This window comes from Schistocerca cancellata, chromosome 3, assembly GCF_023864275.1.
Source record: "Schistocerca cancellata isolate TAMUIC-IGC-003103 chromosome 3, iqSchCanc2.1, whole genome shotgun sequence".
In the NCBI taxonomy this organism is placed as follows: Eukaryota; Metazoa; Arthropoda; class Insecta; order Orthoptera; family Acrididae; genus Schistocerca; species Schistocerca cancellata.
Window position 1 is genome coordinate 327,734,010 of NC_064628.1, and position 27,540 is coordinate 327,761,549.

The following is a 27,540-nucleotide window of genomic DNA, read 5'->3' on the forward strand; positions in this document are numbered from 1 at the left end:
ATTAACAAAATCGTCTGGAATGCAAAGTACCCATAGCTTGTCATCAACAGTGCGGCATTTGAACAGTATGTTGTTTCTCACCAGATAATAATGCCGAATCTGTGTGTGTGTCTTTTCATGCCATTTGCTCTTGATGTCTTTCCAAATCGGATCTTTATCTTGTTCATGAGCAATGTCCTTTAAAGATGTGGTGATGAAGTTTTCAAAGGCGACTTTCTGAATGTAAAGAATACTGAAATTTTTTTCGAGGTTGCCTTCTGTGTTACTTTTCACAAGCCCAGCCGGTGCGCGTGACAGTGCGTCCGCAACAATGTTCTCCTTGCCAGGAATGTAGACTATTGTGAAGCGGAATTCTTGCAGAAACAATGCCCAACGTTTTAACCTGTCATGATTTAATTTTGAAGACATAAGAAATTGTAATGCACGATGATCACTGTATACTTTTACGTGCTTACCAGAAAGAAAGAAACGGAATTTGTTAAATGCCCAAACGATAGCTAAGGCTTCTAATTCAGTAACGGAATAATTTTTTTCAGATTTTGTTAGCACTCGGCTAGCAAAAGCAATGGTTTTCTGAACAGTAGTGTCATTTTCTGTGGCTTCTTGAAATAAATGAGCACCAAGGCCGACTTTAGAAGAATCTGTGCTAAGGCAGAAATCTTGTGACAGATCTGGATGAGCTAGTATTGGCGAGTGAAGTAACACTTCTTTCAAAGAATTGAATTCCAACTGTGCTTGTTCGTCCCAGTTCCAAACAGTATTTTTTCCAGTGAGAGAACAAAGTTTTGGTGTAACAAGAATTTGCATATTCAGAAAACGACGGTAAAAATTAACGAGACCTATAAAACTGCGGACTTGTTTTTTTGTGGATGGAACTGGAATGGCTCTGATTGCTTCTAACTTTTCAGGATCCGGCTGAATGCCTTCAGAAGAAATAATATGTCCCAAAAACTTCACCTTTGACCTACGGAATTCAGACTTTTCCAGGTTAACTGTAATTCCAGATTCTGCAAAAATACGTAACACGCTGTTGAGAATGCGATTGTGTTGTTCCCATGAGGCTTCTGCTATCAGAATATCGTCCACATATAAGGTGATGTGACGTTTTAAGAACTCAGGTAATATAGAATTTAGCCCGCGAATGAATGCTGCCGAAGAAATGTTCAAACCAAAAGGAAGTTTTCGAAACTGATAACAAACGCCGAAACAAAGAAAAGCTGTGTATTTTCTACATTCTGGATGAAGTTGGATCTGATAAAAGCTGGATCTGAGATCAATGGAAGACAACACTTTTACACCATTAAAATTTTGAAGAAGTTCTTCCATCGTCTGCGGCCTGTCTGTTTCAGGAATAATGATAGTATTGATTTGTCTCGAATCTAAGACAAGCCTGATCGATCCATTTTTCTTCTCAACAACATGTAATGGATTGTTGTATGAGCTTACTGCAATCTCAATAATGCCCTCGTCAAGCATAGATTGTATTTCTGTTCTAACACGGTCCCTATAATGTGCTGGAATTACATATGGTCTAACACAAAATTTAGTATGCTCACGAACACGAAATTGGTATTGAAATCCCTTGATTGTTCCTGTTTTGTGAGTAAAAACTGTGGAATGTGCTTGTAAAATCTCAAAAAGGTCCTGCCTATCAGTGTCATTAAAATTCTCAATTGTTTGAATTTTATTCTGAATTAACTCATTAATTTCAAATATGCCGTCGATATCATCCCTGTCAGTACTTGCAGAGTGATTGCTAGTGTCTAGTTCCATAGAAATTTCCGAACTGTTGTCTAACAGAAGGTAAAGCCGATTAATTTCCTCGTCATGGTTTGAGAGCCAATCTTCAAATTTCAAAGCTATTGAATTACCTTCTTTCTCTAAACTTATTTCAGCATCGTGAAAGCTTAAGATTGCTTTGTATTCATTCAAAAAGTCTACTCCCAGTATAATTTCCGTCGATAATAATGGAACAATAAGAAAGTTCATAGAGAAGCCGTGGCTTTGACAAAAGAATTCTAAGTTGGTTTGTTGGCGTACATCTACACTTTTTCCAAAGATTGCACCTTGTAATTTAATCTTACGTAACGGAAGTGTGGGGCAATCGTTCGATTTGTTGCATTTGCTAAAAGCTGTTTCACTAATTACTGAAATGGGACTGCCAGAGTCAAGTACTGCCGTAAATTTTACGTCATTTACAGTAATGTGAATCACAGGATACGCAATGTTGTTATGTTTTACGTCGTGTTCCTCGAGTAAGATGTCCCTAATGTCTTCAATTTTTACGTAATTACTAGCTACGGCAGCTCCGTCGTCAGTTTCATAAGTACGTTTTGTGGCTGCCAGCGGTATGAGTCATTGCCTATTGTCTCTCTGTTGGCGCGCGTCGTTATTGGGATTTGGAGACCTAACTTCTACAAATTCACTGTGACGAGAGGGCCCTGCTCTGTTTAAACACTGCCAGTTCTGATGCAGTTCAGGTCTGTCGTTACGATCATATCGTCTGTCGTCATGTCGGTAGATTCCATAGTTTCTTTCTTGTCGGCCACGTGGTGGAGAATTTCTCGCTGAGTCGTAACTGCGCGCTGGACCATTGCGTCTGAAGTTATTCTGTCTCCCATGATAATAATAGTTCTGGTTGCCAAATTGTCCGTTTCTATGAGTGTCTCTGTCATATTCATTACTACGGAAATGCGATCTCTCTCTGTAACTATTACTCTGCCAGTGGTTGTCATACGGGTGGTGTCTCTTTTGGTCACGATTTACGTTGTAAGAATAGAATTGTCGTGTCCAGTTATTGTTTCTATCGTCACGGAGTTGTGACGGATGTGACCTGTAGTGATTGTTTTCCTGTTTTCGCATCCCGCGACTATCTGTGTCAATTTCTAATTCTTGTAAGAGTCCCTGAAAAGCTTCAATGTCGTCTTTGCAACGTCCTGCCAAAATAATATGTCTCAAATGTTCAGGCAGTTTGATTAAGCAAATGCGGATGAGTTCCGAGGGGCTGTATGGGTTTGACAGGTACTGATTCTTGTGCAACATGTCTTCAAAATATTTCACAAGACTGGAAAATTCAGATTGTTCGAAATGTTTGATCATTATGATGCTATGCTTTACTTGGTCTTGTGTAGCTTGAGACCAATATGCTGAGAGGAAGGCATGATAAAATTCTCCTTCACTGTGGCAATCGTGAATGACCGATCGCATTCTTACAGCTGGTTCATTCTCCAAGTAGCCACACATTAATTCTAACCTGTGCTCCAATGACCAGTTGGGAGGAAAACAATGGGAAAATTGATGAAGCCATGCTTGTGGATGAATGTCGTTGCCAGAATTCTTAAATGTTTTGTATTTACGTGTAGTAATGAACAGCTTATAGTCGAAATCATCGTGTCGGCGAGTCGCACATCGCTCATTGTTACTTCGTTTCGGCGGTTCCATCTCAAAATCCAATGCGCCTTGCCAATTTCTTTCATAGTTTCCGAAGTGTCCTGTGTTATTACTTTGTGGTTGTTCCGTATTTCTATGTCCCTCTTCCCGTACTGGAGTGCGAGTGTCCTCTGAAATATGTAATTCTTGTATTACCTGCGTCATCTGATCTTGTACTTCCCGGATTTCTCTTTTGTACTGTGTATTGATTTGATTTTGATTTTGTTTGAATTTTCTAATTTGTTCATACTCTTCTGTGTCAGTGAAGGCTACGGGTCTTGTGTCATTCAGATCATCATCTACCTTTGTAGATAAGTTAGTGACCTGATCCGAAAGTTCGGCTACTTTCTCCGATAGTGAACACATTTCCTCAGTGTGTTTTTCTGAACCAAGTTTCAGAGTGTCCATTTGTGTTGAAATCGAATCTACTGTGTCCTTTAAGTTTTCCTGAGTTTTTGCAAGTTGCGTAACCGAATCGGTAGATGCAACTGAGTCAATTTTAGCCCACAAGGTCTCATGATTTTCATGAACAATGGTTTGCAGTTCTTTTATGGCTGCTTCGTGATTCTGTAATGCATTTTCATGCCGCGAAAAAATAGGTTGAAAATGCTCACAAATTTGTGTTTTTACGTCATTACAGACTTTTTGACATTTCGATTCAATGTTATGTAACTCAGTAGTTAAATCTTCACGTGTTTGTTCAAGCGTGATGTGAAGATTTTGTTCCATTGTGTCTAACTGTTGCTGTGTTTGTCTCTGGTGTTGTTCCATTGTGTCTAACTTTTGAAGCCTTTGTCCCATTTGTCTCTGATTTTGATCCATTTGTTGCATTAATTGCAATAATAATGTATTAGTGTCTGGAATCTGTTTCTCTATGCTTTTTGGCAGTGCATTTTCACCGGCAACATTCACATTTTGACAAGCAGAAAATGTGTCTTGACTCATTTGAGAAAACGGTGAGGACGCAAAACCTGAATCTACAGTATTTGTAAAATTGTGTCCTGTCATTTCGGATTCCTGAGGCAAGCTGTTGCCGACCGATCGATCGATAATGCTTCCCTGTTCACAACCTGTTTCACTGTCTACACCATTATTTGCCGCCCGCTCCATTTCCCTATGCACAATTACCAAATTACTACTTGGAATGTCTGTTAATTCACTACACAGTGGTGCTGATAAGCTACGCTCGTCGTCACTATTATTTCTCAGTTTACTTTGGAGCCTAGTGTTACGTTTTTCACACGCCATTATTGTGACAATATTTCACACGATAACACAGAAAATCACAATTTGAAGAGCAAAAGTAAGAGAACACATTAACATAGCACTGAAAATAATATCTAGTTAATTGCAGCTGCTAAATACTTGGTGCAAATCTACATGCATGCCACTACTGTTTTACTGTACAACAATGAAAGACTGCAACTACAAAGGAGATTTTCTCTACAATTACGCGCTAGCAATAAACAAAAGCTACACTAATTACACAAACTACAAGAAAAAATCAGAAAATTCCAGTGAGGTATCCTCGGCTAAGGGTCGACATATGTAACGTCCCCTTAGAAGAATTGTACAGGACTGAGCTTAAACTGACACACAATATTTTTAGCGCAACGCAATCTGACTTTCAAAAATCCCTACAAAATAATGGCCCTGACTAACATTAACCTATACGTTTCACAAATCACTTACCTCACCAAAAATCTTCCTTACTCGAACTACTGCCATACAGCGAGCGCCACTACTGCCAGCTAAATAAAAGATTCAAACTACGGAAGGCACTAACTACTGATAGGGATAGTTAGCAAATGAAAGATTTTAATGGAAAACAAACAATGTATTTACCTTAATATCATCACAAGTCATAATATATGTAATTTCAAAACTCCGCTATCTCTCTCGTCACATCCACCACCGCTGGCGGCTCACCTAACTGCGCAACGCTACGCGCTGTTCACATCCAGCTGCCGCTGCCCAACACTACAATGGCAGACAACAATGCAAACTAGCCACAGACTGCACACAGCACAGCCAGTGATTTTCATATAGAGCGCTACGTAACGTTGCCAATAAGAAAACATAAACAGCCTACTTACAGTTTATTGTGTGAAACTAACGAGTTTGTCTTTAAAGTCATACGTGTGTTGTATCATCTTCGTCAATACTCTCTACTGTCCTATTTTTGATTCGTGACACAGTTTACAACCGAAGTTTCACTCCATCGATAACACTAGTCTATTTATATTTTATCCTATCAGTGGGAGGCAGAGCAGCTACGACTTACGCTATTTCTTTTGCTAAACAGCCGCTTTCTTAAACTGGACGACCTGTTTGTTCTATCGTCATTCGGTTGTATTTGCCATTGTACACTACTGGCCATTAAAATTGCTACACCACGAAGATAACGTGCTACAGACGCGAAATTTAACCGACAGGAAGAAGATGCTGTGATATGCAAATGATTAGCTTTTCAGAGCATTCACACAAGGTTGGCGACGGTGGCGACACCTACAACGTGCTGACATGAGGAAAGTTTCCAATCGAGTTCTCATACACAAACAGCAGTTGACGGCGTTGCCTGGTGAAACGTTGTTGTGGTGCCTTGTGTAAGGAGGAGAAATGCGCACCATCACGTTTCCGACTGTGATAAAGGTCTGATTGTAGCCTATCGTGATTGCGGTTAATCGTATCGCGACATTGCTGCTCGTGTTGGTCGAGATCCAATGACTGTTAGCAGAATAGGGAATCAGTGGTTTCAGGAGGGTAATACGGAACGCCGTGTTGGATCCCAACGGTCTCGTATCACTAGCAGCCGAGATGACAGGCATCTTATCCACATGGCTGTAGCGGATCGTGCAGCCACGTCTCGATCCCTGAGTCAACAGATGGGGACGTTTGCAAGACAACAACCATCTGCACGAACAGTTCGACGACGTTTGCAGCAGCACGAACTATCAGCTCGGAGACCATGGCTGCGGTTACCGTTGACGCTGCATCACAGACAGAAGTGCATGCGATGGTGTACTCAACGACGAACCTGGGTGCGCGAATGGCAAAACGTCATTTTTTTTTATGAATCCAGGTTCTGTTTACAGCATCATTATGGTCGCATCCGTGTTTGGCGACATCGCTGTGAACGCACATTGGAAGTGTGTATTCGTCATCGCCATACTGGCGTATCACCTGGCGTGACGATATGGGGTGTCATTGGTTACACGTCTCGATCATCGCTTGTTCGCATTGACGGCACTTTGAAAAGTGGACGTTACATTTCAGATGTGTTACGACCCGTGGCTCTACCCTTCATTCGATCCCTGCGAAACCCTACATTTCAGCAGGATAATGCACGACCGCATGTTGCAGGTCCTGTACGGACCTTTCTGGAAACAGAAAATGTTCGATTGCTGTCCTGACCAGCACATTCTCCAGATCTCTCACCAACTGAAAACGTGTGGTCAATGGTGGCCGAGCAACTGGCTCGTCACAATACGCCAGTCACTACTCTTGATGAACTGTGGTATTGTGTTGAAGCTGCATGGGCACCTGTATCTGTACACGTCATCCAAGCTCTGTTTGACTCAATGCCCAGGCGTATCAAGGCCGTTATTACGGTCAGAGATGGTTGTTCTGGGTACTGATTTCTCAGGATTTATGCACCCAAATTGCATGAAAATGTAATCACATACCAGTTCTAGTATAATATATTTGTCCAATGAATACCCGTTTATCATCTGCATTTCTTCCTGGTGTAGCAATTTTAATGGCCACTGGTGTATTTTCCATGTTTATGGCGCAGAACGCCATTGAGCTCGTTAGTACTGAATCTATGTTTATGTCAGTCAATGATCACACAATTTTTATTTTTTAGATATCCTGGTTTCGACGTTTCAGTCACTACCAATGGCCTAAAGCTCCACCATAGGCTCCTATTCTTCTAGAAGGAGTCTCTAGTGTATATTCAGTCCTACCATACTCTGACATGCAAAGTTTATAGTTTATACGATGTGTATTCGCAGTTGTGAATGTTGGCAACCATCAGCGGTGCAATGGAATGACGACAATGAAAATCTGTGCTGATCCGGACGTCTAACCCGGATTTCCCGCTTATCGCGAGACATCGCCTTACTATTAAGCTATCCGAGCACGCCTCACGGCCACGCCCAAATTTCCATATGACGTCAACCAAGTGTCTACAACCAGCATTCGTACATCCATTATGTGTATTCCCGTACAGAGAAGATATTTTAATTGAGAGTCGCTTACCCGATGTCGGCGGACAAGTACGATACTGTAGTGCCTGTATTGTGCAGAAATATGTTCAATGTTTCTTCGGACGTGCATGTATGCATGTCCGGAGGAACATTGCATCGTATCTCTGAACAACACAGGAGCTACAATATGATATTTATAGTTTATCGTCGTCTTCCATCTCTCTTATCTGTCGCTTGTGATACTTACGTTCGCCACCTACAACTTACGAATGACAAAGTTGGAATGTTATTTAACGTAGGTTTTTCAGTACAAAAATTACTATTAATCGGTGTCGATTATCCGGTACAATTGTATGACTTGATTTTCCCCAACGAGCTGCTACGGGAATTGCAGAATGTCTCTCACCACGTTATCTTTGGCGTTCTGTGAGGTTATCTCTAATCGATAGCATTTGAAAATCTAGATTTCATTTGTCTTGCGAACTTAATAGTGTACTTGAAATGTCAATAGCAGTTCTCCATGATATGACTGTGAAACATGTATACGCAATCCTCTTACAACGTCTGCCGCAAGTCCCAGATATCACACGCGTTTAAGAGAGTAATAACTTACCGAGTTCCTTCCCAATCACGTAAAATAACTTTCGAGTACTTCGTCGATGGGAATGAAGAAAGAAGGCAAGATTTCTTTACGCATCATTTCCTAAAAGTCATTACGAGTGGTACTTCGAATCTGGTATACTTTCTGCATTTCGTATTAAAAACTGGAACCTAATTTGGACGTTAATCTTTCATATGATGAAATCAGCAAATAGTCTTACTTCCCCTATACAGATATCGACGTATTTTACCGATTCCTCGTCAGCTTCTGTGTGTGAATAATAAGTATGGAAATGAACTGTTTGCAGATAAATCAATTTCAGGATATGTGCAGGCAGTTGATATAGTTATGAATCCATGTACTTGTAAAGTAGACTATATCCGCATTTTCTCAGTTATCTATAACTCGTCTTGGTAAATGACATAGAGGCTGATTGTGTGAGACATATAATGATCACTGGTAAATGGCAATAGAGACTGACCGTGTGGGACACACAAACTTTTGTCTCATAATTACAGCGAAATATAGGAAAAATGAAGTCACTTAATAATTATACAGGGTGTTACAAAAAGGTACGGCCAAACTTTCAGGAAACATTCCTCACACACAAATAAAGAAATGATGTTATGTGGACATCTGTCCGGAAACGCTTAATTTCCATGTTAGAGCCCATTTTAGTTTCGTCAGTATGTACTGTACTTCCTCGATTCACCGCCAGTTGGCCTAATTGAAGGAAGGTAATGTTGACTTCGGTGCTTGTGTTGACATGTGACTCATTGCTCTACAGTACTAGCATCAAGCACATCAGTACGTAGCATCAACAGGTTAGTGTTCATCACGAACGTGGTTTTGCAGTCAGTGCAATGTTTACAAATGCGGAGTTGGCAGATGCCCATTTTATGTATGGATTAGCACGGGGCAATAGCCGTGGCGCGGTGCGTTTCTATCGAGATAGATTTCCAGAACGAAGGTGTCCCGTCAGGAAGACGTTCGAAGCAATTGATCGGCGTCTTAGGTAGCACGGAACATTCCAGCCTATGCCTCGCGACTGGGGAAGACCTAGAACGACGAGGACACCTGCAATGGACGAGGCAACTCTTCGTGCAGTTGAAGATAACCCTAATGTCAGCGTCAGAGAAGTTGCTGCTGTACAAGGTAACGTTGACCATGTCACTGTATGGAGAGTGCTACGGGAGAACCAGTTGTTTCCGTACCATGCACAGCGTGTGCAGGCACTCTCAGCAGCTGATTGGCCTCCACGGGTACACTTCTGCGAATGGTTCATCCAACAATGTGTCAATCCTCATTTCAGTGCAAATGTTCTCTTTACGGATGAGGCTTCATTCCAACGTGATCAAATTGTAAATTTTCACAATCAACATGTGTGGGCTGACGAGAATCCGCACGCAATTGTGCAATCACGTCATCACCACAGATTTTCTGTGAACGTTTGGGAACGCATTGTTGGTGATGTCTTGATTGGGCCCCATGTTCTTACACCTACGCTCAATGGAGCAAGTTATCATGATTTCATACGGGATACTATACCTGTGCTGCTAGAACATGTGCCTTTACAAGTACGACACAACTTGTGGTTCATACTCGATGGAGCTCCTGCACATTTCAGTCGAAGTGTTCGTACGCTTCTCAACAACAGATTCGGTGACCGATGGATTAGTAGAGGCGGACCAATTCCATGACCTCCACGCTCTCCTGACCTCAAACCTCTTGACTTTCATTTATGCGGGCGTTTGAAAGCTCTTGTCTACGCAACCCCGGTACCAAATGTAGAGACTCTTCGTGCTCGTATTGTGGACGGCTGTGATACAATACGCCATTCTCCAGGGCTGCATCAGGGATTCCATGCGACGGAGGGTGGATGCATGTATCCTCGCTAACGTAGGACATTTTGAACATTTCCTGTAACAAAGTGTTTGAAGTCACGCTGGTACGTTCTGTTGCTGTGTGTTTCCATTCCATGATTAATGTGATTTGAAGAGAAGTAATAAAATGAGCTCTAACATGGAAAGTAAGTGTTTCCGGACACATGTCCACATAACATATTTTCTTTCTTTGTGTGTGAGGAATGTTTTCTGAAAGTTTGGCCGTACCTTTTTGTAACATCCTGTATTTACTCCTTTTGGGTACTCGCCGCGACGGGGGTATGTCTCATTCCTCCGTTCATAGTATGAAATAACCCAATATTGTGAAACGTCATTTTTTGCTTAACTTATTGACATTAATTTCTGCGTATTCATTAATAATTGAAAAAAAACATTGTATCAAACTTTTTGAATCTCTAAATATGTTACTCTGTTATCAGATACATTTTCATTTCTAACTTAATTGCAGAAGTTCGGAATTTAATGCTTTTATAAACTCCAGTTGACAGGTTTCTTTATGGGGAATTTTGCCAACTGCTTTCCTAGAAGGCAATACTGATAGCTTTCATATTTGTCAGAGAACTACCTCAAGTGCACTAGCAACCGAAAATATCGTTGAGTTAAATAGCAATCCAATGCCACGTACCTTCTTGAAAGACGGCTGCTAGTAAGTAGTATTGCAAAATTAACATTTCCACCAGCTAGACTTGGAAACACTGATAAACATATTTCTACTGATATGATGTCGTTGTCTTTCCCACTAAGTTGAATTAATGTAATGTTCTCGGGTTTCTAGACGTGTGAGTTCGTAGAAATGTTACGCAAGTGGGTAAGTCACCCGGCGGGAAATCCGATAATTTTATATTCGTTAAATTTACGGTGACTGCGTTTCCTAAACAAAAAAACAAAAAACAAAAAAAAAGAATTCACTCAGAACGCTTTTTTTTTCAAATATCGGTGCCCTAGCGAAAAATTAGTAGCCTTATGTAAGAGAACTAAATTATAACACTTCGCTATTAAAATGATAGATGCAGTTCCGCACTGCCGCCTAATGAACAAACTACGTAATACGGAATATTAGAACAACCGTGTGATCGGATTGAAGAGGTGAAACTCCCTGCCAAATGAAAATTGTATTCCGGACTGGCACTCGAAACCGGGACCTTAGTCTTTCGCGGGCGAGTGTTCTACTGACTGACCTACACAACCATGACTCACTAGCCGCCATCGACGTTTTACTTCCGCCAGTATCTCGCCTTCTACTCTCCAGACTTTACACGAATTCTCCTACAAAAAGCCGGCCTGTGTGGCCGAGCGGTTCTAGGCGCTTCAGTCTGGAACCGCGAGACCGCTAAGGTCGCTGGTTCGAATCCTGCCTCGGGCATGGATGTGTGTGATGTAATTAGGTTAGTTAGGTTTAAGTAGTTCTAAGTTCTAGTGGACTGATGACCTCAGATGTTGAGTCCCACAGTGCTCAGAGCCATTTCAACCATCTCCTGCAAAACTTGCACGTCTAACACTCCTGGAAGAAAGGATATTGCGGAGACATGGCTAAGCCACATCCTGGGGAATGTTTCCAGAAAGAATTTTTCACTCTGCAACGGAGTGTGCGCTGATGTGAAGCTTCCTGTTCGGGTAGCTCAGTCGGTAGAGTACTTGACAATGAAACTAAAGTTCGAATCCCTATCTGGCATGCAGTTTTAATCTTCCAGGAAGTTTCATACCAGCGTTCACTCTGTTGCAGAATGAAAATTCATTCTGGATTGAAGAGTTCCCAGTAAATAAAACACGGCGTTCATTCTCAACGGAGAGAAGTCTTCAGAAACTGAGTTTACCCCAAGAGAGCGTTATAGATGCGTTACTCTTCAGAACACACAGCTTAGTCAGAAACAGTGTAAGAAGTATGTACAGGTGTTGAAGGGTAGGTTCTGCTGAGAAATAATTGTTAAGAAAGAACCTCGATACGCTGCGCCTTTTCCGAGGTAATTAGCTTTTAAGTTGACCAATCAGGTCGTTGCGCACGCAAATTAAAACGACCCGCCAGATACAATTAATGTCAGTTGTTCTCACAGCGTAAGTGACAGTCCACGAGACTGCTCAGCCTTTGGCTCTGGTTCGATTCTTGCCCCTGTTCCATCTCCAATTATTGTATCGTTCTCTTGTTCGGTTTTAGGAAACAAAACGAAGAACGCGTCTCTGGCGGGCCACTTGAAGTTGCCCGCACAATGGCCTGATTGGCTAGCTTCAATGCTAATTGATTTGGAAATGACGCAACGTATCGAATATTTTCTTAACAGATATTTCTCCGCACATCTTATCCTGGAACACCCTTACAAGCATTTTTTGAATCAACACACCGCCATTTGACTGTATACTTGTACCAAAGTTAACCTGTTTTTACTAAATTCGACGTGATTCCACTATTATTACTGATCTTTTTACAAGATGGCGATTTTACATCTGTCATTTCGTGGGGTGCTAATATTTTTCTTAATTTATGGCCAATTTGGGTCTTGATGTCTTGCAATATGTCTTAATGATACAAACTCAATCATTTTAAAATGACATAAATGCCCAGAACAATACAGTCAAATGGCGGTGTGTTCGTTTAAAAATTATTGCATGACTGTTGCTCAGCAACATCAAAAACTATTCATCCTTACAAGCTTTTCAGACTGTTTCTGACGACCCTCTATGTAACTGATATAGTGGATAACGTTGGAAGTTCCATTTGTCGGGCGGCCGCTGTGACCGAGCGGTTTTAGGCGCTTCAGTCTGGAACCGCGGGACCGCCACGGTCACAGGTTTGAATCCTGCTTCGGGCATGGATATGTATGATGTCCTTAGGTTAGTTAGGTTTAAGTAGGTCTAAATCTATGGGACTGATGCCCTCAGATGTTATGTCCCACAGTGCTTAGAGCCATTTGAATCCACTTGTCCTTTCACTGAAGATGCTTATGAACACAGAGAAGTAGCAACGCCAGAACATTGTAGCAAAATGCGGGAAGACCTCCAGAAGATCGACATTTGGTACAGGAAGTGGCAACTGGTACTCAAGATACATAAAGGTAACGTATACATAGACAGAAAGACACATTAATGTACAATTACACGGCCCGCATCTCGTGGTCGTGCGGTAGCGTTCTCGCTTCCCACGCCCGGGTCCCCGGGTTCGATTCCCGGCGGGGTCAGGGATTTTCTCTGCCTCGTGATGGCTGGGTGTTGTGTGCTGTCCTTAGGTTAGTTAGGTTTAAGTAGTTCTAAGTTCTAGGGGACTTATGACCACAGCAGTTGAGTCCCATAGTGCTCAGAGCCATTTGAACCATTTACAATTACACGACTGCAGAACAGTCACTGAAAGCAGCTACTTCCACAAAATATCTGAAGTACAGGTACGAAGCTATTTAAAGTAGAATGATCACATAAAAACAATCGCAATGCAGGCAAAAGCCAGGCTAAGATTCATTGGTAGACTCCTGAGGACATATAGAACACGAAGATAAAATTGAAGAGTTTCGAACCAACACGGAGGTTCACCGGCAGTATTTCTACCAGCGAACCATTCGCAACTGCAACAGGAAAGGAGTGAAGTGACAGAGGTCCATAAAGTACCTTCCGCCACAAACTGAAATACGTTGTCGTCACCTATGAATACAAAGCCGATCACTTACATGACATTCCGGAAAGATTTTCAGACGACGAAACTGGCGTTTGAACTCTTATTGTCATTACTTCATGTTTCGAAAGTACGGACTCCAGGGGAATACCTTTCGTGTCTCACCATTTTGTGTTAATATCTCCCCTTCACTGGCAATCATCTGAACAGTCTCTTGGAGATAAATCTGAAGCGTGAACAAAGATCGGCTTCACGAAGAGTTTCATTTCTGTCGATTATCGATAAGATTGGGTTTTTTCAGATTACGCAGCCAATCTTATTGCCAATACTACGACATTCTGATTAGGGAACACTCTAGGAGTCTACTGAAGCATGAGAACGTGCATAATTAATTTAAGTTATCGCAGCATCAACTTACGTCCCTGTCGCCAGTCTGAAAGTATCACAACGAATTCTTGCTCCCTTGCCTTAACAGTTTTCTTGTCTCGGTAATCTTAAACTGGATCTCACGGATTCATTCTGTTACGCGTGGAAGTAGCAGGAATGAATGTTAAAGTTTAATTTACCGTCAATGTCGCAGGCATTCGAGACATACTACTAGCTGAGATCAGGCAATAATGGTGGAGGAAATCGACCGGAATCTGGTATGGAACCTTCCTGCCTCTGGGCTCAAATGATCAAGGGAACCAACGGAAAAGCTCAGTTAGGATAACGAGCGAGAGTTTTGAACTCTGTACATCTCTAATACAAGTCCACTAACTTAGCTACTTTGTGAACTCGGTCTACTCCAGGTACCTGGTGGTAACCCACTGTTTCTCAATGTCTTGTTGCTTTACACGAACATGACGACTATGGCATTCTTCGAAAATCTTCGAGCTTGTGTTAGGTCTGTTGGTCGATTTTGGAGTATCCGTGCTGGGAGCCATACCAAGAGCTGACACAAAGAGTATAAATCGGCATGAAATTTACGTAATGAGAGATAATTACTACTTGCAAAATATATATACATATACACTCCTGGAAATTGAAATAAGAACACCGTGAATTCATTGTCCCAGGAAGGGGAAACTTTATTGACACATTCCTGGGGTCAGATACATCACATGATCACACTGACAGAACCACAGGCACATAGACACAGGCAACAGAGCATGCACAATGTCGGCACTAGTACAGTGTATATCCACCTTTCGCAGCAATGCAGGCTGCTATTCTCCCATGGAGACGATCGTAGAGATGCTGGATGTAATCCTGTGGAACGGCTTGCCATGCTATTTCCACCTGGCGCCTCAGTTGGACCAGCGTTCGTGCTGGACGTGCAGACCGCGTGAGACGACGCTTCATCCAGTCCCAAACATGCTCAATGGGGGACAGATCCGGAGATCTTGCTGGCCAGGGTAGTTGACTTACACCTTCTAGAGCACGTTGGGTGGCACGGGATACATGCGGACGTGCATTGTCCTGTTGGAACAGCGAGTTCCCTTGCCGGTCTAGGAATGGTAGAACGATGGGTTCGATGACGGTTTGGATGTACCGTGCACTATTCAGTGTCCCCTCGACGATCACCAGTGGTGTACGGCCAGTGTAGGAGATCGCTCCCCACACCATGATGCCGGGTGTTGGCCCTGTGTGCCTCGGTCGTATGCAGTCCTGATTGTGGCGCTCACCTGCACGGCGCCAAACACGCATACGACCATCATTGGCACCAAGGCAGAAGCGACTCTCATCGCTGAAGACGACACGTCTCCATTCGTCCCTCCATTCACGCCTGTCGCGACACCACTGGAGGCGGGCTGCACGATGTTGGGGCGTGAGCGGAAGACGGCCTAACGGTGTGCGGGACCGTAGCCCAGCTTCATGGAGACGGTTGCGAATGGTCCTCGCCGATACCCCAGGAGCAACAGTGTCCCTAATTTGCTGGGAAGTGGCGGTGCGGTCCCCTACGGCACTGCGTAGGATCCTACGGTCTTGGCGTGCATCCGTGCGTCGCTGCGGTCCGGTCCCGGGTCGACGGGCACGTGCACCTTCCGCCGACCACTGGCGACAACATCGATGTACTGTGGAGACCTCACGCCCCACGTGTTGAGCAATTCGGCGGTACGTCCACCCGGCCTCCCGCATGCCCACTATACGCCCTCGCTCAAAGTCCGTCAACTGCACATACGGTTCACGTCCACGCTGTCGCGGCATGCTACCAGTGTTAAAGACTGCGATGGAGCTCAGTATGCCACGGCAAACTGGCTGACACTGACGGCGGCGGTGCACAAATGCTGCGCAGCTAGCGCCATTCGACGGCCAACACCGCGGTTCCTGGTGTGTCCGCTGTGCCGTGCGTGTGATCATTGCTTGTACAGCCCTCTCGCAGTGTCCGGAGCAAGTATGGTGGGTCTGACACACCGGTGTCAATGTGTTCTTTTTTCCATTTCCAGGAGTATATATATATATATATATATATATATATATATATATATATATATATATATATATCTTGCAGGATGGAAGAAATTACTGCCTCTTCTTATGATTGCAGGTAAAAGTCATGCTTGTAAGTGAATGTTAGCGTAATAAATGAAAATATTCTTGCGTCTATTATAACTCTTAATATATGTATTTTTCATCTCACATATCGTTTACTACTACCTTTTCCGCGCAAGTAAAATTACACGTCATTTTTGTGTGAGATTTAAAATGTAAGTACTCTCAAGCGAGACTGAAACAAAAGTTGTTGAAAAAATTGAATAGATAATTTTAAAAGCCAATTTTAGCCGACTTCTGCGACAGTATTACACAAGCCATGCATTAACTGATTGTTCTGTTTAATACGCTGGTCCTTCCTTCATCCCTGCAACTTAGAAAACGACTGATTAATTGCATGGAATACTACTTTGTAGCTTCTTTCGGTATTCAGTCTTTCTAAAAAAATTTAGTGAGATTCCACTTCTCTTATCTTTTCTTTTTCTTTTTTTTTTAGATCAGGTTCGCCAAGTGCAAAAATACACTCCTGGAAATGGAAAAAAGAACACATTGACACCGGTGTGTCAGACCCACCATACTTGCTCCGGACACTGCGAGAGGGCTGTACAAGCAATGATCACACGCACGGCACAGCGGACACACCAGGAACCGCGGTGTTGGCCGTCGAATGGCGCTAGCTGCGCAGCATTTGTGCACCGCCGCCGTCAGTGGCATACGGAGCTCCATCGCAGTCTTTAACACTGGTAGCATGCCGCGACAGCGTGGACGTGAACCGTATGTGCAGTTGACGGACTTTGAGCGAGGGCGTATAGTGGGCATGCGGGAGGCCGGCTGGACGTACCGCCGAATTGCTCAACACGTGGGGCGTGAGGTCTCCACAGTACATCGATGTTGTCGCCAGTGGTCGGCGGAAGGTGCACGTGCCCGTCGACCTGGGACCGGACCGCAGCGACGCACGGATGCACGCCAAGACCGTAGGATCCTACGCAGTGCCGTAGGGGACCGCACCGCCATTTCCCAGCAAATTAGGGACACTGTTGCTCCTGGGGTATCGGCGAGGACCATTCGCAACCGTCTCCATGAAGCTGGGCTACGGTCCTGCACACCGTTAGGCCGTCTTCCGCTCACGCCCCAACATCGTGCAGCCCGCCTCCAGTGGTGTCGCGACAGGCGTGAATGGAGGGACGAATGGAGACGTGTCGTCTTCAGCGATGAGAGTCGCTTCTGCCTTGGTGCCAATGATGGTCGTATGCGTGTTTGGCGCCGTGCAGGTGAGCGCCACAATCAGGACTGCATACGACCGAGGCACACATGGCCAACACCCGGCATCATGGTGTGGGGGGCGATCTCCTACACTGGCCGTACACCACTGGTGATCGTCGAGGGGACACTGAATAGTGCACGGTACATCCAAACAGTCATCGAACCCATCGTTCTACCATTCCTAGACCGGCAAGGGAACTTGCTGTTCCAACAGGACAATGCACGTCCGCATGTATCCCGTGCCACCCAACTTGCTCTGGAAGGTGTAAGTCAACTACCCTGGCCAGCAAGATCTCCGGATCTGTCCCCCATTGAGCATGTTTGGGACTGGATGAAGCGTCGTCTCACGCGGTCTGCACGTCCAGCACGAACGCTGGTCCAACTGAGGCGCCAGGTGGAAATGGCATGGCAAGCTGTTCCACAGGACTACATCCAGCATCTCTACGATCGTCTCCATGGGAGAATAGCAGCCTGCATTGCTGCGAAAGGTGGATATACACTGTACTAGTGCCGACATTGTGCATGCTCTGTTGCCTGTGTCTATGTGCCTGTGGTTCTGTCAGTGTGATCATGTGATGTATCTGACCCCAGGAATGTGTCAATAAAGTTTCCCCTTCCTGGGACAATGAATTCACGGTGTTCTTATTTCAATTTCCAGGAGTGTAGTTTTATTTCTTCTTGCTCGAACATGTTTCGCCAATGTGGTATTTTATAAGGATAATATTTTAGAGTAACACCGAAAATGCAGACAAAATACCTTCAGCACCTCCAAATTTTTTCGCCGTTTTGACATCCATTGGTAATTTGTGCTGTACTTCCAATTCAGAATCTGTAAGCTCTATTTCAGAAACTATATTTAATATGTAATGGATGAAACAGTGTATTTATTCTTTAAAATATGTATAACTGATTGTAATTATAATATAAATATTGTAAATTACTGGGTAATAGCCAAGAAAACTTTAAATGTATGGATAGCAACGACGAAATGGCAGTAGCTGTGTCGTTATTTATCTTTGCTTATGGAGAGTCTCTGTCGCGCTGCGAGCAGAGAGGAAGCAGAGGAGAGATGGGCAAACTGAAACACGTAACTGTTCCGAAACAAATGAAACAGTACAATGTAATGTTTCGATACGCTGTTTCGAAACAGTGAAACAGTTTGTGTTTTGTAATTTAATAAACCTACACATTTTATCATCTTGAATGTCTACTGTATAAGTATGTCCATATAAACACGAATGAGGTGCGAGAGCGCTAATCATATCGCAGAAAGTATGAAACTATCACTTAGGCGTCTTGGCAGTTTCGTATTTCATGCAGCAAATGCGCTGCTTTCGTGTTGTGTGACTTTCATATTTTTCAATTGGCTGAGGACAGCCATAGCTGAAGACAGAAGAACCACCACGAACGGAACTGGAGGTGGGAGCAAACTGCAGAAACAACGGATATGCTACTGGGATTCCTACATTCCGTTAGTATAGGCAATATACCCATCCTGCTAATTTCCATGCACACAAAGGGAATCATTGTGGATAATAGGCACAGTGACTATAGCCTTACAAATAATGCCAAATAATTCGAATAAATAACAAAATATAACAGAAAAAATTTTGTCTTTCAAGGTGTTTCGAACCGTTACTATAAATTCACCATGCTTCCCAGCATTACACTATCAGTGATATGTCAAACAGATTGCTTGCTATTATACCTACATCAAATTTGTATATATGTCTAATAACTGTCACTCTACGCGTTTTTTTTATTCACAATGTTCTAGGCTTACTTGCGTTTCTTAATATGATTACTGTACATGAACAGAGAAGCGTATTTTATAAAAAAAGTGTAATTTAACTGAATGATTTTCACATATTTATTATTTTGAATGTGAATAGTATGCGTTGTTTTATTGTTTGGTTAGTGTTTATAAAGAAGATGTTACGCCATTTCGGGATAGGACAGTCAGCTAGAAACGAAGCTTTATTTTCGGATATCTTAAGCTTCATGCTATTGCTTGTCAAAAAGATTTCGACACTCTTAAAAGTGTTTCACGAAGTGGTATATTGTGTTTCAGTACCTGTGCCGAGCCCGAATCTCGCCCGACACAGAGCGGAATGAAACATCACTGTTTCGATACAATTAGTCCGTTCCAAGCACAGGTGGACTGAAACAGCCTTATTTTAAAACAACGATACAGTTTCTGTGTCTGGCTCGAGATCGAATCTGGTCCGGTTATCCGAGACAGGGGCGGAATGAAACACCACTGTTTCGAAACAGTGAACCACAGCCGTTCCGAAACACTGAAACAGTTCCACGTATCGATACACTGTATCGAAACATAGAAACAGTGGCCAAGTCTAAAGCAGAGCAGCTTGAATCATGAAAGAGTGTGGAGGTATTTGTTGGGCGCCCTGCAAACGCGGTGTGCAGCTATGATTGCGTCAGTGCAGGCGTACCTACTTTGTTAACCTGCGAGTATTGGGAGCACTGTAGGAGTAGCCTCTCCCATGATTACCCGTGGCTCTGGAGACAACTCGTTGTTCTCAACCAGCAGCAGCCACAACAGCAATTCAGCATTGTTGTCTGCTACATTCTTCGTCATCTGCACGGCTACAACATCATAAGACCGTTAATACTGTTCAGGCATTACCCAGTGACATGTCTTTCACAAGGTTTGACTAACTTTCATCATTAATAACCAGCAGTAGCTAAAACTTGTAGCGCTACTGTGATGTCATTGTCCCCAGACAGTGTAACAGAGTCATAACGAGTTTGCAAGTTTGAGTATTAACTTCACAAACTTAATGTAACGTAAAATTTTATTGGCTAAACTAATAACTAAAGATTCAGCACAAATTAAGAGTGTACAGTTAATTTATTCTGTATTTAGCTTAGCGAGTAACTTCTGCTGGCTTGGTGTGCACCTTATTGTTGTTATGTTAAAAGTAAAATCAGTTGCTTCAAGCAGATTCAATTCAATCTTTCAATTAAAATTAAATTGCTTGCCTTTTTCTAGTTTTACATTACGATACAATGAGGGTACTCAAAGTCATTTATTTACGTCACAAAGTTTCAGTTATACTCATTTATTTAACCAGCAACTTCATTTAACACTGCTTTCAAAAGTTACTATTTCAGATTAAGTAACTGCAAACTCAGTTCTTTCTGATTCCTTTATTTTCTCGTAAGATTTGCCATTACCTTTCTCAGGATTCTGGATATTAATTGCCCTAGTGGGCTGGCGACCGTGTAATTACCCTTTTTTTGGTCAGTTTTTTTTTGTATTAAATATTATGTGGTATCCGTTTTCCCCCACTGTGGTTCGTGAGCAACTGCACCAAATTCTACCCATTTCAGAATTATTATCAGTATTTAGAATAGGTTTAGAATAGATTCTTTCTGCAGAAGGGTCTGTTGTACACTTTCCTCCTACTGACCGGTACTATTTTCCTTCGATGTGGTTAGCTTTATTCACTGTAAAATTTCACTAGGCATACGCGATCACGGTCAGTTATATCGCAATCCAGTAGGCTGATAAGGATGGTGGAGGTTACACGTGGCGACGCTAGTGACACGACACTATCAATTTGGTATTGTCCTTGGCACGAATTTACGTTGTGCAGATTCGTATCGCATCTTTTCGCTACGAATAAAGGCACTCATGCACGGCAATTGTAAATGGTAGAAATAAGCCACAAAATTTCTAAATTTGCATTAATCATTAAAACAAGAAACTTGATGAACGTGAATTAAACTGGTAATTTGATTGTACTTAACGGAGAACAATCGATAGGACTAAGGGGAACGTTGGTAGCGGAAACCATTGTTGAGGATTCGGCGGTTAGCATCACGAACGCTACCGCTGAAACACAGGAACTGGCAAAAAGGGAATTCCTGGCATTTTCAGATGCTATAGAATTCGGAATAAAAATAAAAATCGAATCCATTGACGGTGGATAAAAGAAAACCATTAAGAAAGAACCAGAGCTAGAGTCAAAACCAGTAATATCCGGCAATGTAAACGATTTGTTGAGCATGTTGATCAGTGCAGTTAATGCTCAATCTGTATCAATTATTGCTCAGTCCGAATCAGTAGAAGTCCAATCCAAAACAACTAGTGCTCAGTTCAAATCAATTAACAGTAAAATTGATGCATAATTACGTAAATAGATGATCAGGACAAAGCAGTCAAGATTGTTAACAATGATATTGGCGTTGTTAACACGAAAATAGATGAAATCGAGAAAGAAATAATTGTAATGAATACCGAAATCGGTAATTTTAAGCAGTACATGACAGAGGTACAGTCAAATATAGCAAGCATAAATACTCGCTTTGAGACGGAAGTAGAGACGATCGAACAGAAACTGGGAAGTCTGTTGATGACATTTTTGAAAATAAAGTAATTAAAAAGGTAGAAATAGTGGGAAAGGACGATAGCGAAAATGTCATGAATTTGCAAACTTTAGTATCAGAAGTAGGTGTTGAGCCAAGAAACTGCCATATGCCAAACAGTTACAAAACTAACAGAAATATTTATTAAACGAAAAGCTGCACTTTGTGTCATGCCACGCACATAATACTAAAATCTTAGCGAAGGTGGAGCGTTTCAATACCATCAAAAAGCAGGGTGGACTGCGCGCTACCGACTTCAACTAAGATTGCGAAAGGGCGTTGCCTGAATCGTGGACGGATAAGAGAAAAATTAACGCTGTGATCGGCGTGCTAGAGGGCGAGGCTAAGCGATGGGGCTTAAGCCTCAACGTTGTGAACCTGAGCTTTCAAGAATTTAAGAATGTCTCTTTGAAAGAATATTGGTCAGAGCAGAAGCAGTCGTGTGTACGTCGCGATTTTTTAGTGTCAAAATCCTACGACGCAAACTCGCGCGGCTCGATGAATGAATTTTGCGAAAATTTTATCCGCAAATCAGAAAATTTATGTGATTGACGGACTGAATCGGAAATTGTCTAGGAGTTGTGGAAGAAGCTACCAGATGATTTCAAGAGATACATAGGCAGTAGTTACAGAACAATTACTGCATTCTTAGAAAAGGTCGAAGATGAAGATAACTGGCGGAATAACTGCGAAAATTTTAAAAACCGTGGTAAATAGCAACAATTACCATAACGGCAACAATCAGAATGTCAATAACCATGGCAATAATGATAACCACCGCCATGGTAACCACCGCCATTGTATTAATAACCACCATAACAGTAACAGTCATAGTGGGAACAATAATTAAAAATGATAGAGGCCAGTATCAAGTGAATATGGTTCGTGGTTCTCAGCAGAACGATTGCGGGCAAGAGCAAAATTAGCCATTGCGACAGATGGATAGAAACGGGCTTGTCGTACTTAATCAAGAAACCGTTCTCCGCGCCGGTTTGGGGCGCACTGGGCGTGGGAAGACCTGGGCTGATCCGATTGGATAAATCGGCGACGGGAGAATGTGCAAGAAGATAATTTAAGTAACGCGTCCGCGGTAACAGAACTGAATTTGATATGGCAGTCGATAAAACGATTACTGTCCCTAATAACGATGAAAATAGAGTATGAATCATTAAGGAAGTGGCGGCCGCTGTTAAAGCATCAACGGTACCGCAGACTCCAATACAGTCTGTCTCGCCGGCGGAATTAAACAAACTGATGTCGGAAAAAAACTTTCGTTATCGCTCAGGAAACGCTCAGGAAAAAGCGGAACGTGAGGAGGTGTAGCTAGGTCATTTCGGTCGGATACATGACGAACTGAAGAGTTAAAGAGGATTTTGTAGGAAGTGTGCTAAAGGGAGAGCTGCTCAACCCCCATGAAATGAGCGTTATTGAAGAAACGGAAAGCTCTGTACCGAAGAGGCAGGCTTGTCCAAATGTAGTAACTGAAGTAGCCAACCCCAACGACGCATGTCCTAAAGAAAACCGAGGCGAAATTTCTGAAGAGGTGCACGACGAGTTTGCCGGTGATGACCAGGTACGATTAATTGAAAACTACGTGGATTATATCATCTACGAGGTTTAGCTGACGTCATACAGTCAGACGAGAGTGGTAAGGGTTTTGTGGGGCCGGGAGAAGAATTAAAGCAGAAACAGAGCACATTTTTCCAAGTAATGTGGAAGATGATAACCGTCTTTTCGAAGAGAATTTACCTGGAAAGATTTCATAATGTACAATTTATTAACGGCCTCGACCTCATGGCTGGCAACTGGCAGATCGCTCTTGAGGAAGAATCTAGGAAATACACTGCGTTTTTGTATGCAGGCAGGTGTTTCCAGTTTAAGATGGTGCCATTCCGACTGAAGATATCAGTGTTTGTCTTTATCAGGGCGCTCGATAAAGTACGAGGCGCGGTCCTAAGTTACAGGCTGACAGTGTATGTGGACGACTTTCTGCTGGCGAATGCGACCTGACAAGAACATTGCGATCCTTTAGACGAGGTTTTCAGGGCGTTGCAGAAAGGTGGAATAACTCTGAAGCTGAAAAATCGTGAGTTTGTGAAGCAAGAATTGAATTTTCTTGGCACGTAAATGCTACAGCAGAAATAGCTAAAGATCAAAAACAGATAGAGGCAATAAAGAATTGTTCATCTTCGAAGACTAAAAAACAATTAAAAAGTCTTCTAGGATTAACAGGATTTTACTGCAAGTACGTGCAAGAGCAAGTGTTCAATGATCCAAACCTAAACAACTTGTTACGCAAGAATACACCGTTTGCATGGACTATCGAATGCTAGGCAGCATCTGAGAGACTGAAAGACGAGATGTAACAGAGTAACATATATTACCATCCTGACCTTTCATTACCATTTCACTTGGGGACGGATTCATCAGATAAGGGTTTAGGTGTGTAACTGTTTCAGGAAGTGAGCACAGGCGAGAACAGGGAACACCGGACGGCTGCGTTCGCAGGTCGGACGCTGACGAATAGTGGGCGAAACTATACCATTTCTGAGAAGGAATATCTTGCAATCGTATGGGGTTTTAAGAAATTTAAAAATTTCTTGTCGGACCGAAAAGTGACAATTTCGTAACACATGAACCGTTTCGCCGGTCGCGGTGGCCGAGCGGTTCTAGTCGCTTCAGTCCGGAACCGCGCGACTGCTACGGGCATGGATGTGTGTGCTGTCCTTAGGTTAGTTATGTTTAAGTAGTTCTAAGTTCTAGGGGACTGATGACCTCAGATGTTAAGCCCCATAGTGCTTGGATCCATTTGAACCATGAACCGTTTCAAATGTAATGATTTTTTGAAGGATGTAATTTTGTTGCTTAAAATATGTCATGGTACACTATAGTGTTTTGAGCTATAATCACACAGTGTTGTCATGCTATTTGAGTGCCCACACATACCTTTGAAAATTAATCAGAAGCTTAACGAGTGATTAACAAAATTTACATAGACAAAAATGAATGCATTTGTGCATCTACATTACCGTTTGTATTTCTTCGGACATTCTCTGATTCTGTTTCCCTTCTGGAAAAACCTTATACAATGTGGACAGATGTAACAACGAAAATACAGATAAAATACCTTTTGCATCATCCAAAATTTTTCGCCGTTTAAGATCTATTGATATCTTGTACTATACTTCTAATTCTTAATCTGTAAGTTTTATTACAGAACCTATATATTTAACATGTAATGGATGTAATTGTGCATTTATTAGTGAATTTATATAATTGAGTGTAACTATAATGTAAATATCGTAAATTGCTGGATAATACCCAAGGGAACTCTATTTAAATGTATCGATAGCAAAGACGAAATGGCAGTAGCTGTGCCATTGCTTATCTCTGTTTGAGTCATGAAAGAGTGCGAAAGTGTTTCTTACGCGCCCTGCAGACGCGGTGTGCAGCTATGATTGCGCCAATGTTAACCCGCGAGTATTTGGAGCACGGTAGGGGTGGACAGGCGGAGAAAGCTACAGTTGCCGGTCCCATAATTATCCGTAGCTCTGGAGACCACTGGAGTTTCTCAACCAGCAACAGTTCAGCATTGTCTTTGCTTACATTCTTCGTCATCCGCACAGCTGCAACATCGTAAGACCGTTAATGACAGATTATAACTAATATTGTACATGCATTACCCAGTGGCATGTCATTCACAAAGTTTGACTAACTTTCATGATTAATGACCTGCAATAGTTAAAACTTAAAGGGCTACTGTGTTGTCATTGTCCTCAGACATTATTACCAAGCTGGGTTCCTTTCCTTTCCATTCAGTCACCGAGTGTCATAAAAGTATGAAAATTGATTAACCGTTTACTTCCAGTTTTGTTTGTTTGCTAATGACCAGTTTCAGTCTAAATTTTCTGCCTCAGTAACTGTTCATTCTTGTATTGCATAACAGACGCTTAGCGAATTTGCAGTTTTGGGTATTAACTTCATTCATTTAAAGTAAAGTAAAATTTCATTGGCTAAACTAATGAGTAAAGATAAAACACAAATTAAGAGTGTGCAATTCATTTATTCTGTATTTAGCTTAGCGTTCTCGCTTCCCACGCCCGGGTTCCCGGGTTCGATTCCCGGCGGGGTCAGGGATTTTCTCTGCCTCCTGATGGCTGGGTGTTGTGTGCTGTCCTTAGGTTAGTTAGGTTTAAGTAGTTCTAAGTTCTAGGGGACTTATGACCACAGCAGTTGAGTCCCATAGTGCTCAGAGCCATTTGAACCATTTTTGTATTTAGCTTAGCGAGTGACATCTGCTGGCTTGGTATGCACCTTATTGTTCTTATATTACAAGTAAAATCAGTTGCTCATTTGTTTAAAGTAGATTCAATTCAGTCTTTCAATTAAAAGTAAACTACTTACCTGAAACAGTTTTGCATTACGTTACGGTGAAGTTACTGAAGTCACTTTTTTCCGTAACAAAGTTTCTATCGAACTCAGTCACTTTTTAACCAGCAACTTCGTTTAACTTTGCTTTTAAAAGCTAGTATTTCACATTCAGTAACTGCAAACTCATTGATTTCTGATTCCTTTGTTTTCTCGTGGACTGTTATATTGTGGGTAAGCGTGACTACCTTCTTTTGCCAAGTCAGTGATTATCTGCCTAATTTGCTTTGCTATTACCTTTCTTAGGATTCTGGATATTAAATGCCCTACTGACCTGGCGTCCGTTAAATTATCCTTTTTTTCTTTGCTAATCAGTATTTTTTTGTATTGAATATTATGTGGTATCCTTTTTCCCCAAACGTAGTTCATCAGTAACTGCACTAAATTTTGCCCATTTCGAAATTATTATCAATATTTAGATTAGGTTTAGAATAGATTCTTCTTCCAGAGGGTTTTGTTGTACGCTTTTCGCCTACTAACCGATATTATTTGCCTTTGTTAACGATAGTCTTACTCACTGTAAACTTTTATTAGGCATAAGCGACCACAGTCAATTATATCGCAGTCCAGTAGGCCGATTAGAAGGGGCGAGGATGCAGTACCTTCCATTTCCAAAACGAAACACATGTTTTGGCAAAGGTACTCGAAAATTCAAATTCTTTTGCCACAGATTTTTAGCGGTCGTAGTCACCTTTTCCGTTGCGCTTCGTCGGAACCTAGCAATAGCTTACGTTTCTTAGTCTATCTCTGCCATTTAAGGCATGCACGTTTCGTAATTTATTCTACACAATACCGAAATTTAAATATAAGCATGATAAAGAGACGAAGTTTAGTAACTCACGTTTTTAACGTGTTGTGTTGAAGAAAAGTATTACAAGTAAATTTGGTTAGCACTAGTATAACGCACTTTTATGTGCTATTGGGTGTGTTCCTGAGTAATATTATGTTTCAAAGGGGTTTAGAGTAAGGTGCTGAAGTTTCGCTGTAAAACCCTTACGCTTCCTCCGTTAAATCCCGATCTCTTTCTAAGCGGTTTCCATATTTTCAGAGCATTGAAGAAAGACATTCGTAACCGTCAATTTTCTCCGGACGAAGAAGTGCACGCCTGGGTAGAATCATTTTTCCATGAAGGCGTTGACAGGCTTGCCTCGCAGAGCTGTATGTGTATTAACAGATACGGGATCACTTTTAGAATAATAAACAGCATACTTCCTTCCGTCCATCTCGTTCTCATTTGACTGT